This window comes from Lycorma delicatula, chromosome 4 (genome assembly GCF_047948215.1).
Source record: "Lycorma delicatula isolate Av1 chromosome 4, ASM4794821v1, whole genome shotgun sequence".
NCBI classification, from domain to species: Eukaryota; Metazoa; Arthropoda; class Insecta; order Hemiptera; family Fulgoridae; genus Lycorma; species Lycorma delicatula.
In genome coordinates, this window is record NC_134458.1 from 51768595 (window position 1) to 51784918 (window position 16324).

Here is a 16324-nt window from a genome sequence, read left to right on the forward strand (position 1 = left end):
AAGAAGATCAATACAAAATCTTTTATCAATAATGAATTTGTTAACCGATTGAGGCAAAAATACCTCGATATTTTCAAGTATTATGGGCGGAAAAAATCCGTACCCGAAGACGTCGTTGAGGTTTCCTTTGTGTAGAATTGATTTTCACGTTCAAAGGTCTTTTGAAATTAGATACTTCATAGTTGCAAAAATATTTTTTTTTTCATTTTTCCATGAGATTTTTCCCTTCTTTGGGAAATTCTCTACAAAACTTGTAGAGAATTTAATTCTGAACAAAATGGTAAACATAAGTTGAATAAAATGAAGAAAATTTAGAAAATATCGAATTTTATTTAGAAACAGTACATTACTACATTTGTCGGAAAAGTACTTTTTTAATCAACCATAAGAAATCACTATTTCTCCCGTTAATTGACGTCCTAAAAATTTCAATACGACCTCATTTCATCGAAGAAGTTGAATCCGAGCGAAATTTTTCACTAGTCGTAACTCGCAAAAGAAGCATTTTAGGACATATTTTTATAAGAAATTTTTCTATTACTTTCACGAGTAGAATAGGTTATGGGAGTTCCGGGCAAATCACAAAATCCGTCCATAAATATAACAAAAATTAAAACCTATAACCGTCACTAAAAAGAAACCTCTGAAACACGCCCGATTATAGAATCATACAGCAGCAAGGGACACTGTCCAGGCTCTGCGATTCGAAGGGAGAATTGTGATACTCCCGCCACTTTTGGGTTCCGTTCCGTTCCGGGAGAACTTCGTGATACACTCTATATTTAGTATAACAGAATAAAATTAAAAATTAAATTTTTTTCAATAATTAAAATTAAAAAAAGTAAAATATTATCAATAAAATACGGTAAACTATCTATTTGTGTATTTTCACGTATCTGAAAATTCTACAGAGATCAATAAAATTCATAAATCGGGAATTAGTAAGTTAATATTTTATCATAAAATTCTTAATGAGAGTAAATACGTAAAAAAATGATCCTCAAGAAAGTTGGAATTTTGTCTGATTTAAAGTTACATAGTATTGTTTTTTAATTTAGGTAAGCTACTTAAATTTTTCCCGCTTGAATTTCTATGGTAATATGAATATTATATTATATCCTAGATAAAATCGTAAAAATATGGTTAGATTGGTAGATAAAATGTTTTTATTATTGATGCTGAATGTAATTAAAAAAACGACATAATAATTATTCTGTATTTTACGTATTTACTATTATATAATATTTGAATATTGTTTAGTTATGTAACTAGTCGTATTTTATGAAATATTTCTTTAATTACATCAATATATAAACCTGTGAATAAAAAAGTGTTATTTAGTAAATTATTCATGGATTTCTTTTTAATATATAATATACATTTGATATTGTAATTTTTGTTTGAAGTAAAAATGGCAAAGTGTAATGAATTCTTTGTAGACAGTAGTTATTTTGACGATGAAATGTTCAGTTTACGACTTATGTTATCGTTCAGCGCAATATTTTAAAATGACCGTAATAAAATGATTTGTTGCTTATATTCGATGTCTGCTTTCGTAAGTATTACCCGTGATTTTTTATACAAAAAAAGTTAAAAAGAAATGCGGTTGCGATCTTTTTACTGGAGCACTGAATAGAGAGATTGGTCACGGCTTTATTGTGGGATGCAGCCTGGCGCCAAGCGTGATCCACCGTGACCCGGTTCCCACATACCTGTACTGTGTACCTGTCTGACAGCAGTACCACCACTAAGAATACTACTAATATTACTAATACTAGTATTAGAACTACTACTGCTGTTGCAACTAACTTCTACTTTTACGCCCTTGTATTCTGTGGTCGATGTCAGAGGCGTAACGAACTTTTCATATTAACAAGCTTACAGAATATTACGTACTTTAAGAAACATCTCGTTTAATAATTAATGATTTGTTACTCCTGTATTTAGCGTTAACATAAAACGAACGATTTTTATCAAAATAAAATGCCATAAATTTAAATTTCTATTTAAACCTATTTACTCAAGATATTACAATAACAAACTGGTTTTTTTTTTTATTTTCTCCTTTAAAGAGAATGTTCTTTATATACTAAAATCTAAATGAAATCTTAGTAGACTGAAAAACAGTTTTTTTTCAAAATTTCAATAAATTTAAATTTTTGAGAAATTTTGGGTTTTTAACAAAAAAAGAATAACTAAGAACTAAATATTTATACTCAAACATATTAAATTCCAATTTAGTTTTTAAAATACGTAAACATTTATTAATTTCAAAGTTTGATTTATAACTTCACTATATATTTATTATTTCTGAAATGGATGATTGAATGCTTTGATTTCGATATGTTTTGATGGTGAATATTTTAGCACAATTCCTGTCTGTTTATGTCATTTCACTGTTATGTGGTAAATAACAATTTTTTCCTGTGTTTTCTACCATTTTAGAATTTTGTTTTAAATCAGGAGTGGCTTATACATTAATTTCGTTTTGTGCTTTTTAAAATTATTATCATTTTTTTATCATTTCAAAATTACTTTCTTTTTAACGGACAATTTATACAAAAATTTACTTTTAACTGATCTAAAAGTTTCATGGGGTGCTTAATATAAAAAAAAAAATGATTTCATATTTATAGATATATAAACGAATTACCGATAATATGTGTGAGAATATAATAATCTCTATTCAATCAGATTTTGAGATAATTTTAATAAATTTTCTAGTGGCTCCTTGCTGCTCCGCAGCGTTATTATTACAAAGTAATGTTAATCGGTTAAGTAAAGAATCGGCTAAAACCCTATTCCATTTATAACACGTCTCACCCCTAACCTCCTTGTTTTTCTCTTTCCTTTCCTTCCGTAGGTAAAATGTGTGCTCAAAATCTATTTCCAGTCCGTCCCAGACGTTTTACTGGACGGATCGGACTGATTTTTTTTTTATTCTGCTCAGAATGGTTCGCAGATATGGCATCAAGAATCAAGTACCTTCAAAGTGATTTTCCTGTGAGTAATAACTTCGGAAAATTCCTCGATTAAGTAATGTTAGACTTTTTTGAGGAATTCTCAGAGGAGACTTAAGTTTGGGGTTCCATGACGGTTGATGATGTATTACTGGGTCGTTCCGAACAGAATAAAAAAAAAACATCAGCCCGATCCGTTCAGTAGAACGCCCAGACGGACTGGAAATAGGTTTTCAGCCAATTTTTTTTTAACACATACGATTTTTGAAATAGGTTGTTGACAAAGCTCTACCTTTAGGTAAGTCCTTTGAAACAATATTTCTATAATTGCAGTCAATATTTTAAAACGCTTTATACTGAATGTAGACTGAAACATTGGCTTCATGAAAGCAATTTTGCACGAAATAATAAATAAAATAAAATAAACCGGCTTTATAAAACTTACTAAAAGTTAAAAAATAATACTTTTTAATGCTTTTAAAATTTCGACTTTTAGTTGGTGCTAATTAATGATTAGTAAGTTGCTGTGGTAATTGTTTTAAATCTGTCCCCCGAATTTTAAAAGTTTAAATTTCAAGAAGATTGAATAAAAACTGGTTTTTAATTACTTTTTCAAGTCAATAGTTGTAGTTTTATAGTCAAAGTCAGTAATTTTATAGTTTATAATCAAGTTATAGTTTTTAAAAAAATTATATCTAATTTTTTAATTTAATTTTTATTTAAAATAAGGGTACGCCTAATAAATATGATATGAAAAAATAAAACCGTTTAAAAATAAAGCAAAGGCGAGTAACCTGCGTTTCAGTAAAATAAGAAAATTTATACTCGTATATAGAAACGACATATAGAAACCACCACCGAACGTAAGATAAGACTTTCCTGAATAAATTTCAATTAGAAAAAAACGTATGAAAATAACTAAATGAAATTTTTCTTGAATGTCTATTTTATTTCCTTAAGTTATTAAAAAGATTAAATTAGCGTTATAAAGTTGGAATTTGGAAGTAATTTTGCTTTAATAATTTGGTGATCAGTTGGAATACCTCTTTTGAGCGATTAGTTATTTTTATCCTCTTGCTCTTATTTTTTTTTTAGTTTCTTTTATATTAAATTGGTACTTTAAAAGATAAAATACAAATTATCTATATATATATATATAGATAATTTGTATTATCTATCTATAATAATATATATATATTAGCCTATCAGGGCTCGTTTAGCTCATCTGACCGACTAGCCTGGACCCCCATGGCCCAGGGCGACGCAGTTGAGTCCCGGAACCGATCCAAACGCTCTCCCGGGGCCACGGGGTCAACACCAGAGCCGCGGAGCTCGCTTTGCTGGCCTTTCCCATCTAGTCAGGACTCCCGCAGAATTCGTTACACTCATGGTTATAAGAATAATACTATAAATTACAATTAAAGTATTCAGACTTTATAGAAAGTAAATTACAAAAGAGAGAATAGTAGTAACTATGGTAAAGTACACAGACCTTTGACGAGGAATACTTCACAGATTATTTCTGTTGCCATGTTGAAAGAAATTAATTTAATTTTTAATTATTGACTTTACTGTCTTTAATATCTAAAATTTACAACTTCACTCCTCAAAGAGGCTAGGGACTCAATCTACGGTTTAAAATCTTCCCTGGGATATCACGAATGTATCCTTCAAATTTGAAAGGGATCAGTCTCGATTGGTTCTCGCGTGATGCGAGAACAAACAGATAGACAGACAAACAACAGTCAGCCAAGCAAACAAACAGACAAACAAACAAACAAACTTTCGGTTTTACTTATAAATGTGTTTTAGTATATATGCATGTAGTACATATATGTCTTAAATATATATATATGTTTACAATAATATATATATGAATTAATTTTTAACCTAAGTTTTTTTTTTTACTAATTTTCTTGAATTTTTGGGTAAAAATTCTTTGAATATCAGGATATCATTAGATAATATATCATTACGCTATAACATTAAGACATGAAGGCCAACAACATTAAGCAACATGAAACAATGATAAAGACAAGAAACTTTTTTTTTAACGTAGACAATGTAATTTTTCGTTTAAAAAATATTTACACTTCAGTTTCGAGGGTATAATTTTAAAACTGGCCGAACAGAGATACTTCCTCTACAAAAAAAAAAAAAAAAAAAAATTATGGAAATCGGTCCAGTTAGTGGTGAATAAAGGTGGCTATAGCGAACATCAGTAATTTCAGAGATAGGAAGTATGATCGGTGCCTAGTTTACTTTAGGACTTTACATGCTTACAGCTATCAAAAAGGCTGGAATATATTTATTTTAAACAAACAAACTGGGGTGTGCTTCTTTCTTTTGTAAAACAATGCGTTATATATACTGATTCAACTTGGCAGGGGAAATATTCGTACACAAAACAAACATTTTTTACATAATTAAATTATCATTACAAAACGATATTTCATGAAATTACGTACATTAAGTTACTATTCGCCGACAAAAAAGGATAACAAGGAGACAAAATGGTGTTAAATCAGGGATAAATTCTACATTAACTAACTTTCATTTTTTCATATTTTTGACGAAACATGAAAACCCTAATTTCATCTGACTTTATCTCTTAGTGATGTGAACAAATATTTTTTGATTAAAAGAAATATATATAAATTTGATATTTATTTACGCAATAAACTATTTTAATTTTTTTTTGAATTTTCAACTTTTATAATTTTTTTTTTAAAGCGGATTACTAGGGACCACTTCATTTCTTTTTTGCGATTGACGCAAAAAAGAAATAAAACTATTGGGGGGGCACCAGTTTTTCTTGTTCTGTACTCTTTCTTCTATAATTCTTAAGAACCTTTGCGTTACAATTTCTGTAACTTCATTTTGTCCAGTCTTTACTTTTATTCTTAGGTTTTAAATTTCCTCTCTTATCTGCTAACATCTTGTTTGGGTTTTTATTGTCCAAAGTTTTTCGAAAGTTTGTTTGTTTAGTTTTTTAGATTTATTCTGATCATACGTCCAAAGTATTTTAATCTTATTTTTCTAACTGCGGTTTCTAAATTTTTTCGGGTCTTTTAAAATTTATTATTCTATTTATTGTTACTAATTTTTATTAAATATTATTTAAATTAGATTATTTTAAAGATAATTTGGTTTTTAAACTCTGGCTAGTAACCGTTTTACAATATAAATGTTACTTTTATGTATGGAAAAATTATTTATTATAATTATTATTATAATTCATAATTAAATTATCTGAAATTCATAATTTAACTTATAACACATTTTTAAATTATGCATTATTAATAATAAATATAAAAACCTAACTATATCCTTGGTTTCTGTATTTATAGTTAAGAATTTTATTTTATTTGACTGAAATTTTCTCTTTCGTTGGTAATTAATAATTAATAGTTTCCTCGTAATTTTTATATTTTTCATAAATGAAAGACTGATTTTTGAAATAAATTGTAAATTTAAAAGTACGATCTTTCAATATTAGTAGTGTAAGATGATGATAAATTGTAAGTAATATAATGAAATTTTCTTTTTTTTATATAATTATACGATTCAATTAATTTTTTAATTATTGTTATCGTAATACAATTATCTATACGCCTGATTTTATGCAATTTTTCACTAGGTGTTCATCGTACAATTAAGAATTCTAAAATAATTATCATATACTGAACTTCAAAGAGTTTCCATTAATCAAAAAAATCATTTATCGTGCGTCTGAATTAGTTCAATAATTTATGGTTAAATAATATTTGAATCCATAAATATTTAAATAATTTGAATTACAAGAGCGGTTCCATGAACGGTAAGTACATTAAAAAAATATGTTTCTAAGGACAACCATCTTACATTAAATAATGTATAATAAAATTACGGTTTAAACATCTTTTTATTACAATAAATTGTAACTGAAATAAACTAAACTTGACCTACTACAACTCGATTGCTTAGTATGCTTAGTTATGCCCGATTAAACTCATAAAAAAAAAAAATAAAAAAAATAATAAATTCAATTTTGTCAAACGATAAAAATATAAAAAATGTGCTTTAGGGGGAAAGCTTTTCAACATCAAAGGTTAAAAAAGTAAATAAACGAACAAATAAATGAAAGAAACCTTAGTAGATTATATATTATATGGTTGACAGAAGCCGTGTTAATGCTATTTAGTAGCCACGTTGTGTCGGGTTTTGTCACACAACAACAGGTTTCTTTCCACCTCGTTGTTAAAAAAAGAAGAAAAAAATATATACAAAGAAGTAATAATTATATCTACTTGTAAACCATCTAATCACGAAAGTCGTATAACGTACAAGCATGTAAAAAAAAAGTAATGTGTTAACTGAAGCGTAAAATTCATGTTTGTACAATTGTGAATGTATAAACATTACACTGTACAACACAAATAAATTCTCTAACGTAATTTTTTTATAAAACATTATTCAGTAAAGCTTCTCAAAATCGGAAATTTGTATTAGAACTAAAAAGCCTTTATCGGGAAAGGTTTCTAATTTAACACTGCCAATTTTTGTACTTACCTGTCTTATGAAAATAACGAAATAAATACAGCTTTTACAAATTAATCGATTAACCAAGATTATTAAATAAAAATGCGTGAAATTACTAAAAATCTATAGTTAAGTTGTATTAATAATTACGTCTGTCAAACGAGGTTAATAATTTGAATCCCAAATTAGTAGGTTAAATCTTAACATTAATGGCTTCTTTGTACTGTTCCCGGCCAGATGTTCTGATGTGTTTCTAATTAACAGTACATCATCGCCCGGCGATCCGTCGATGTAACAACTATACACATACTCATTACACGAGTAAGCGATGCAGCTGGCTACGGGTACCGATTCAAGAAAGCTGCACAGAATATTTAGAGACCTTTTGAATATCATGTTGATTAATTAATAAATCAACCCGTAGAAACAAAAGTTGTAAATACTTTTAACTTCGTTTTACGATTGATATTTTCACACGCTTTCTGAGATGAGAACTCAATGTAAAAAAAATCAATTCTCTCCAAAAGATGTTTGAGGTAAACCATATAATGTAAGTTTAGAAAGTAGATTCGTTATGATTTCAGTTGTTTTTGAGAAGAACCGTTTTTTGTCCGGTACTTAAATATTTACGGAAAAGCTACGCATCATTTTATAAATTTTACATGTCGGCTGCTAGTTTTTCTTACCGATCGAGCTTTTACTATATTCTGACGTGCAAACCAATGTAAAGTTTACATTAAACAGTATGTTTTTACCAGGCATTGAAATACGATTATTTGTACTAAATAATCGGATATTCAATGTAATTAGTTTAATTACATCGGATATTCGATGTAATTAGCGGATAGGCAAAACAATTCATTTTGAGAATTATTCCCGACAGATTATTCGGCACGTAAAGGATGAAAAAAAAAAAATTAAAAAATGGAGGGATTTAACAATTATTCGCTTAATGGTGAGCATATGGCTTCATAAATCACAACCAGCTGTAATCTAGTAATTCATAATCGATTGTAGGTGAATTGTAGACCAATAAAGCGGTGAAAGTAAGTACAATATCGAAAAGTTATAGAGAAGTCTAGATAACGGAACAAAAATGATCGACGTAAAGAATGATATTATGAGATAAAGATATTACGTATTTGGACCTAATGGAGTCCAATGGTGGGATCATACATTTCAACTTCGATGAAAGGGACATCCATGAGGATGTCCCTTTCATCGAAGTTCTTGTGCTATTAAAGATTTCTGACTACAGTTAATCAATCAATATAATTAGGAATACCGGGCCAAAATATAAATAGTGATCTTTGTTATATAGATGAAAAAATGTTACTGAGTCACTGACCTCAAGTTTTTTTGTTCTACAGAAATCTGAACGATTAAAGTACTTGATGCTTTTACAAGTTTAGAATGTAAGCGAAAGTATATATTGTAATTAGAAGAAAAAATCTAACAAAAAAGTTGTAATACATTCCTGGCATTGGTTGTTTATTCTTATATAGTGGAAAAATAATTATACATGAAAAACGCTTTGTAAAATTTTTTTTGTAAAATTATACGTTAAATTGACAGTTTAAAAAATAAAAACTGTATTTTTTATTCTTTCTGCTACCCGACTTTCAAAATCACCTTCCAAGAAATCTTTTTTGATTTTTCTACATTTATTATTAAATAGAAGAAACAAAAAAATCCACTAAAAAATGTACTATCAATAAAAAGTTACCTTAGTGTTTTTTGGATTAGGGGGCGTTTTATGATCAAATTTTACTGTAATATTATTACTAAAAGTTTATTATTTAAACTTTTAATACTGTTAAAAAATAGATCCAAATTTTTTTTTTAAATTCAAAAAATCGATATCTTTGAACATTGATCGGTTCCTCAACCCCAATATTGCTCCAAAATAATTTTTTTTGTCGGTTGCATTACTATTACGCCTAGGAAGATATTAAAAGAATTCTATTAAAAAATAGGAAATAAATAAAAAGATAGATTTTTTATTTTTGGGGAAGGAGGTATTATGGGACAGCATTTTTTTTAATGGTAAGGTAAGCATGCACGCATGTGCTGAGCTTAATATAAAGTGGGGTTATATTTGCAAAATTTTGAGAAAATTGATCCCAAAACACTATCTACCCAACCCCTTGAAGATTTTTTTTTTATGGGCTAAAAATGCTTTGGCGTTATCATCGCCCGGAATAAAATTTTGTACAACAAAAAAAAAAAAAAAAAAAAAATAGAACAAAAACTAGAACTACTTTAAAAACCAAATAATTAAACAAAAACTTACAACTAATATCACAGCTAAAATTTCTTTTTGAGAAACCCTTAAAACTAATATCACAGCCCGTAAAACTAAAATTAAAAATAAGCGTAAAACTAAACACTTAAAATTTAACTAAAAATAAAAAGAATTTAATAAAGCCCAAGTGGGGTGTATAGGGCCCCAACTCGGATAACGGGAAAACTAAAAAATTCACATAAAAAAATTAAACCTAGGTTAAAAACTGAAATATTAAAAAGCAAAACTTACAACTAATAACACAGATAAAATATCACTAAAAAACTTAAAATAATATCTTAGTGGGGAACTTAATAAAGTAAAATTTATTTTAAAGGAACCAAGTAAAAAAAAAATATACAAAATTTAAATAAACATGGATACATTTAAAGACGTCCGAGAGGGGTGTAAAAGGTCCCTTCTTGGATACAGAATAAAACAAAATATAAAAATTAAATGAAAAATAAATACGTTTAAATAATTCTTCAGCGCTAGAATAAAAAATATATACTACAATTTTAAATTTTGTGTAAAATATTAAATCTTCGTAAAAATAGCAACACCCGGTCTAAAACTTCCGTATTGTTGCCCAGAATTTGGCAAATGTTTCTATCTAATTAAAATTTACGACACAACGCCGCATAACATATGCAATTCACAAATATAAGACGCAGTCATGCGGCAGTTGCATCGTGCACATAGTGGTGCGTATCTTGTTGACATCAGGTACTCGTGTGTGACTCTGGTAAGTCCTAATCGCAATCGACAGAGGACCACTTGCTCACGACGAATTTTTCTGCATGAGGAATTCCATGGCAACACAGATTCTTTAATGTGCCGGAGTTTTTTTATCAACGGTAGCCGTCAAGTCACCTTGCCACTTTGCTCAAATAGACTGTTTTATACAACAGATTCAGAACTAGGATTCAGAACTAGGATTCCAACAGAAACTCACTTGTGTGTTGCGATGGCTCAACTCAGCGATTACATTATAGATTTTTTAGTGACCAAAAGAAGTCTAGAGTAAAACTGTTTTAAAGCTTGGAATGCACTGCACGAGTCGCTATAAATAAGGATATGACGGTATTTTGGGTTAACGATATTCAATGGCTTATTGATAGCGTACAGTTCAGCAGTAAATATACCTGTAATATTAGGCAGACCAAACATATAGATTCTGCTATTAAGAGTAAATGCGCATCCAACGGTATCATTCTGTTACGATCCATCTGTGTATACTATTGCGTCTGGGTTTATTTTGGAGAATATGGTGAAAACTTTGTTGAAAGACGATGGATATTGTTTCTTGTATATGGTAAGATCAAAAATAAGATTTATTCAGTTGATTCTCCACGAAGGGATATAGGCAAGAATACATTGGAAAAATAGAAGGTATGCCAACATTTAAAAGCTGTAGAAACCGCCGGGTACGTACACCCATAGGTGCAGTATAACGCGGATGGTCTTCACATCTTTGTAAATTAGGGTTCGCAAGAACTGCGGTTAAAGCCGGGTGATTCGGTTGCCCTTTAAGACGGGCAAAGTAAGATGCTAGAAGTTGGCGACGTCTATCCCAAAGTGATGGTTCACCGCACTCAAGAAGTATGCTAGTGACAGGGCTTGATCTAAAAGCACCTATAGCAAGACGGAGAAAAGCATGATGTACAGCATCCAACACCTACAGCGTGGTATTACGCGCTGAAGAATAGGCGATACAACCATAATCTAAGCGCAAACGAATTAAGAAATAATAAAATCGCAACATACATGACCGATCGGCTCCCCAGTTCGTGTTGCTAAGGTCTCACAGCATATCTAAAAGTTTGGAACATTTTGTTTTTAATTCTTTGACGTGTGTGACCCAAGTAAGGTGGATATAAAAAAATAAACCTAAAAAAACTGATGTCGGGAGAGATAGTAATTAGTCGGGAGATATAGATAGAGGAGAGATAGATGTCGGGAGAGATAGTAGCTTTCCGTTGAGAAAAACTTGCGGAGTGGAAGGGTCCCGCAGGAGAGAAAAGACTACACATTTTGTTTTCTCAGGTGAAAATGTGAAGCCAATAACCCTGGACCAAGTTTCAAGGCGAGATATAATGTTCTGTATTAGTATCTCTGCTGTAGCTGTTAAACGGGACGTAATATATGTAGCAAAGTCATCAACAAATAATGAACATGAAACAGCTGGCTGCACAAATGTAGTAAAACTGTTGATGGCTATAGAAAATAAGGTGGTACTTAAAACACTTCCTTTAGGCACTCTATTCTCCGAGGTGACGCTACCCGATAAGACATCTCCAACACGAACATGGAAAGTTCGGTCATTTAAGAAACCTCTCATAAATGCAAGCACACAGCTCTTGACTCCTCATTCTTTAAGGGTATTAAGAATACCACGTCGCCAGGCCGTATCGTACGGCTTTTTGGTATCAAATAAGATACCTACGAGGCGCTAGCGGAGTAGGAAAGCGTTTTTTTAATAGCTGCTTCCAGTGACACTAAATGGTCAATGGAAGAATGACCTTGGCGGAAACAGCATGGTTCTAGACATAGAAGGCTATGTCTCTCTAAGTATTATGTGAGCCTGCGGTTCACCATTATCTCCATTACTTTGCATAAAACGGTTGTCAAAGAGAGGGCGTTAGCTTGAGAATCTTCCTTTGTCCTTAACAGGTTTAAGTACTGATACCACAATGGGTTCTGATCAGACCGAAGGGAAAACTTGTGAGCAGAATAGACTATTATAAATTCACAATAGGTGTTGTAGCGCCGAATTAGGAAGGTGTGAGAGCATACTGAGACGAATGTTAGCAGGTCCAGGGGAAGTGTCACGTGAGTTTTTAAGTGCGTATGACAACTCGTTGAATAAAAATGGAGCGTTTAATTACCAACCGAATCATCAACGTTCAATGATAGTACTTTCATCTATAATTTGTACCTCTAAAATTCATTAATGTATGATGAGGTGAGCGACACCGAACGGAAATAATCGGCCAAAATACTTGCCATTGTAGAAGATAATATAAGGAGTTCTCCTTCATGAATGAGTCCGTGAATGGATTATTTTGGTGATCCGTAGGTTGTACGGATCTTTTTCTACACAGTAGACGTGGGAGTAGTGCGTGAGATGGGATCTATGTAATTCCTCCGTGACTTCCTCCTAGCGTTTAAGAACACCCGACGACATACCACTTTAACCTTACGGTACAAATATAGGTGTTCATTTGTAGGCCTACGGTTAAATTTGCGCAGTGCTTGTCGTCGATTGCTAATATCGTTTTGGCAATCAGCATTCCACCAAGGAACGGAAGGACGTCTTGGGTTTCCTGATTTTTGTGGGGTATATCTATTAGCATTGTCAAGTATCAGAGACGTAAAAGAGGTAAGTTCGTCAAGGGCGTCTTCACCATCTTTCCATCACTCCCATACTGTGATGGAAAGGCTTTATGGCAACTGTTTCAATCTGCCTTTTTAACAATCCATTTCCGTGGTCTTTTATTCACCTTGCGGTTGATACAATAAAATATATAGTAATTGGCCTGTAGGTATTACCGTGAAGGTCGTCATAAGCAGACAAATTAAGACGATGGAATAAATTTGGTGAGCAAAAGGAGAGGTCGATGTTTGACAGCGTGTATAAATGTGTATGACTCATCATTCAGTTGACAAAGGTCCAAGTCTTGTTTCGCTCTGTTTATCACATTTCCTCGACAGGAGCAGAAAGATGAGACTCAGGAAATGGTGGGCATTGAAGTCTCTTACTATTAACGATGGCGATGGGATTTGCCTGAGGAGATTTGATATTTCTAGAGCATTGAACTCAGTTCGGTAAGAGATACGAATTGCGTACATGCAATTTATAGGGGACTGAGAGTTTTACAGCAACAGCAGTAATGAGGGTAGCTAGTGGGTACATGGTGTGCCTTACAGCCACACCTCGTTCCGCATGAAAATAGCAACACCCCCACTCACTCTACTATCTACAAGATAGTTGTATCTCTCTCATGTATAGCCTCTGAGTGTTACCTCATCTTGCTGTAATAGATGCGTTTCTTGGAAGCACATTATTAATGGTTGATGGGCACGCATCAGCAGTCAAACATCTTCAATGCGAAACTGAAGACCTCGTAAGTTCCACTGAATAATGCTCATAAAGATAGTTAGATACAGGAATACAGATAAATATATGAAATTTAGTTGTAGGTGATTCGGTTTCTTTTTCGAATTTTTGCTCTAAAAATCTCCAATGCCCTGTAGTTGGGCGGTTCCTCTACCATATCCCCCAGTATACGTGATGTTAGAAAGAGAAATTTTGATAAATGGGAAGTTGCACACGACATCTAAGAAAAGGTGTTGTGTGGGCTGCTTTACTTATTTGGTGGGAACTTATTTGGTGGCTTACCACCAGCCTGTCCGCAAAGGTAAAATTTTAGGAACAGGAACTTTAAGAGGGATCCCACTAGTGTTAGTTTCACTAGTTGTAACTACCGACTTCTTATTCATCTTCGTTAACTCATAAATAGTTGCAGTAAGTGAAGCAACCTGATCAGATAAGATCTGAACAAGCTTTTTCATCTCACTGCAGGATCCGCAATGTTGGTGGCCTGCATTTACAGGAGCGTTACTTGATGTCGCACCAGCGAAAGAGATATCCAGTTTAACGAGATTTCGAGAGCTAAGAGTCGTTTTATATTCTTTTCGGGTGGCTGGGAAAGAAAGCTTTGGCTCGGTACAGATTTTCAGGATTGCTTTCTCTTTTTCAAAAGCTGGGAAATCTCGAGCTCAAGCAGAATGTGCGAGGGTAAATCAATTATTATCCGCAATTTAGTTATATTTTTGTTTCTATTGGTAGTACTGTCATGTTGCGTAGATGACACATGCGTGGTTTAATTGTTGTTATGTCTGTGCAGGTTTGATGCTGCTAGGTTAGTTCCATTAACCCACCGGGTTGGTCTAGTGGTTAACGCGTCTTCCCAAATCAGCTGATTTGGAAGTCGAGAGTTACAGCGTTCAAGTCCTAGTAAAGCCAGTTATTTTTACATGGATTTGAATACTAGAACGTGGATACCGGTGTTCTTTGGTGGTTGAGTTTCAATTAACCACACATCTCAGGAATGGTCGAACTGAGAATGTACAAGACTACACTTCATTTACACTCATACATATCATCCTCATTCATCCTCTGAAGAATTATCTAAACGGTAGTTACCGGAGGCTAAACAGGGAAAAGAAAAAAAGGTTAGTTCCATTATCGCTGCCCTGCTGTTAACCATGGCTACTCTGCTTTCTGTTTGCATCAAAGAAGAGCAACCTTCAGCGATCCATTTTTTGTGGTCGGAAGGTGTATCAGGGGCCGAAATTCATCGAAGATTGTCGGTACAGTAGAGGAACAGTGTGTTGCCGCTACGGAGTGTCTACGAATGGATTGAAAAATAAAAAAATGGTCGCACAAGTGTTATGCACGACAAAGGAGCTGGACGACCGATACCGCCACAAATGAGGAAAACATTGAGCGTGCACATGACATGGATTTTTTAGACAGACGAGTAACTATTGATGAAGTAGCACATCGTCTGCAAATTAGTCACGGTTCTGCCTACGATATCATCCACAACAGACTTGAGTTTCATAAAGTTTGTGCAAGATGGGTTCCAAAACAACTCACACAGTTGCATAAACAAACGCGCTTGGATATCTACCAAAAACATTTGGACGCTATGGTAACGAACGGGACATCTTAGACAGAATCATCACTGGTGACGAAACATGGATCCATCATTACAAGCCGGAGAGTAAACGACAGAGTATGAAATGAAAACATCCAAATTCGCCCTGCAAAAAAAGTTCAAGACCCAACCGCCCGCAGGAAAACTGATGCTTACGGTTTTTTGGGACTTACAAGGCTCAATACTGGAACATTATGAGGAAAGGTGCACGGCAATAAACAGTGCGCGTTACAGTGAGATGCTTGCTGCCAAGCTGAAGTCTGCAATTTGAAGCAAACGCCGAGTACTGCTGTCGAAAGTGTTGTGTTGTTGCACGACAATACCCGTCCACATACTGCTGCCCACACTGCTGAAACGCTCCAGAAACTCAACTTTGAAGTATTGGCTCATCCTCCGTACAGTCCTGATCTTGCCCCTTCTGACTACCACTTGTTTGGTCCACAAGAGCATTAAGGGGCCGTCGATTTACTTCGGGCGAAACTGTGAAAGAAGCGGTGTATTCCTGGCTCGCAGCTCAACTGAAAACCTTCTTTTATGAGGGCATCAGGAAGCTTGTGCAACGATGGATTAAATGCGTTGAAATGCAAGGGAACTATGTTGAAAAATGATGTTGATGTAAGTTTCCTATTTGTAATGCAATAAAATTTATAACTACATTGCGGATACAATTGACTTACCCTCGAATACTGCCACAGTTAGCACGTTTTTCTTCCTTCTGGAACTTAGTATCGTTATGACCATCTTTGGCACATCGAGCGCAAATTTCCGTTTTTGAACAAGAGGTTTTGGTATGGCCATACTCTTAGCACTGGAAACATCGTCGTGGGTTTGGG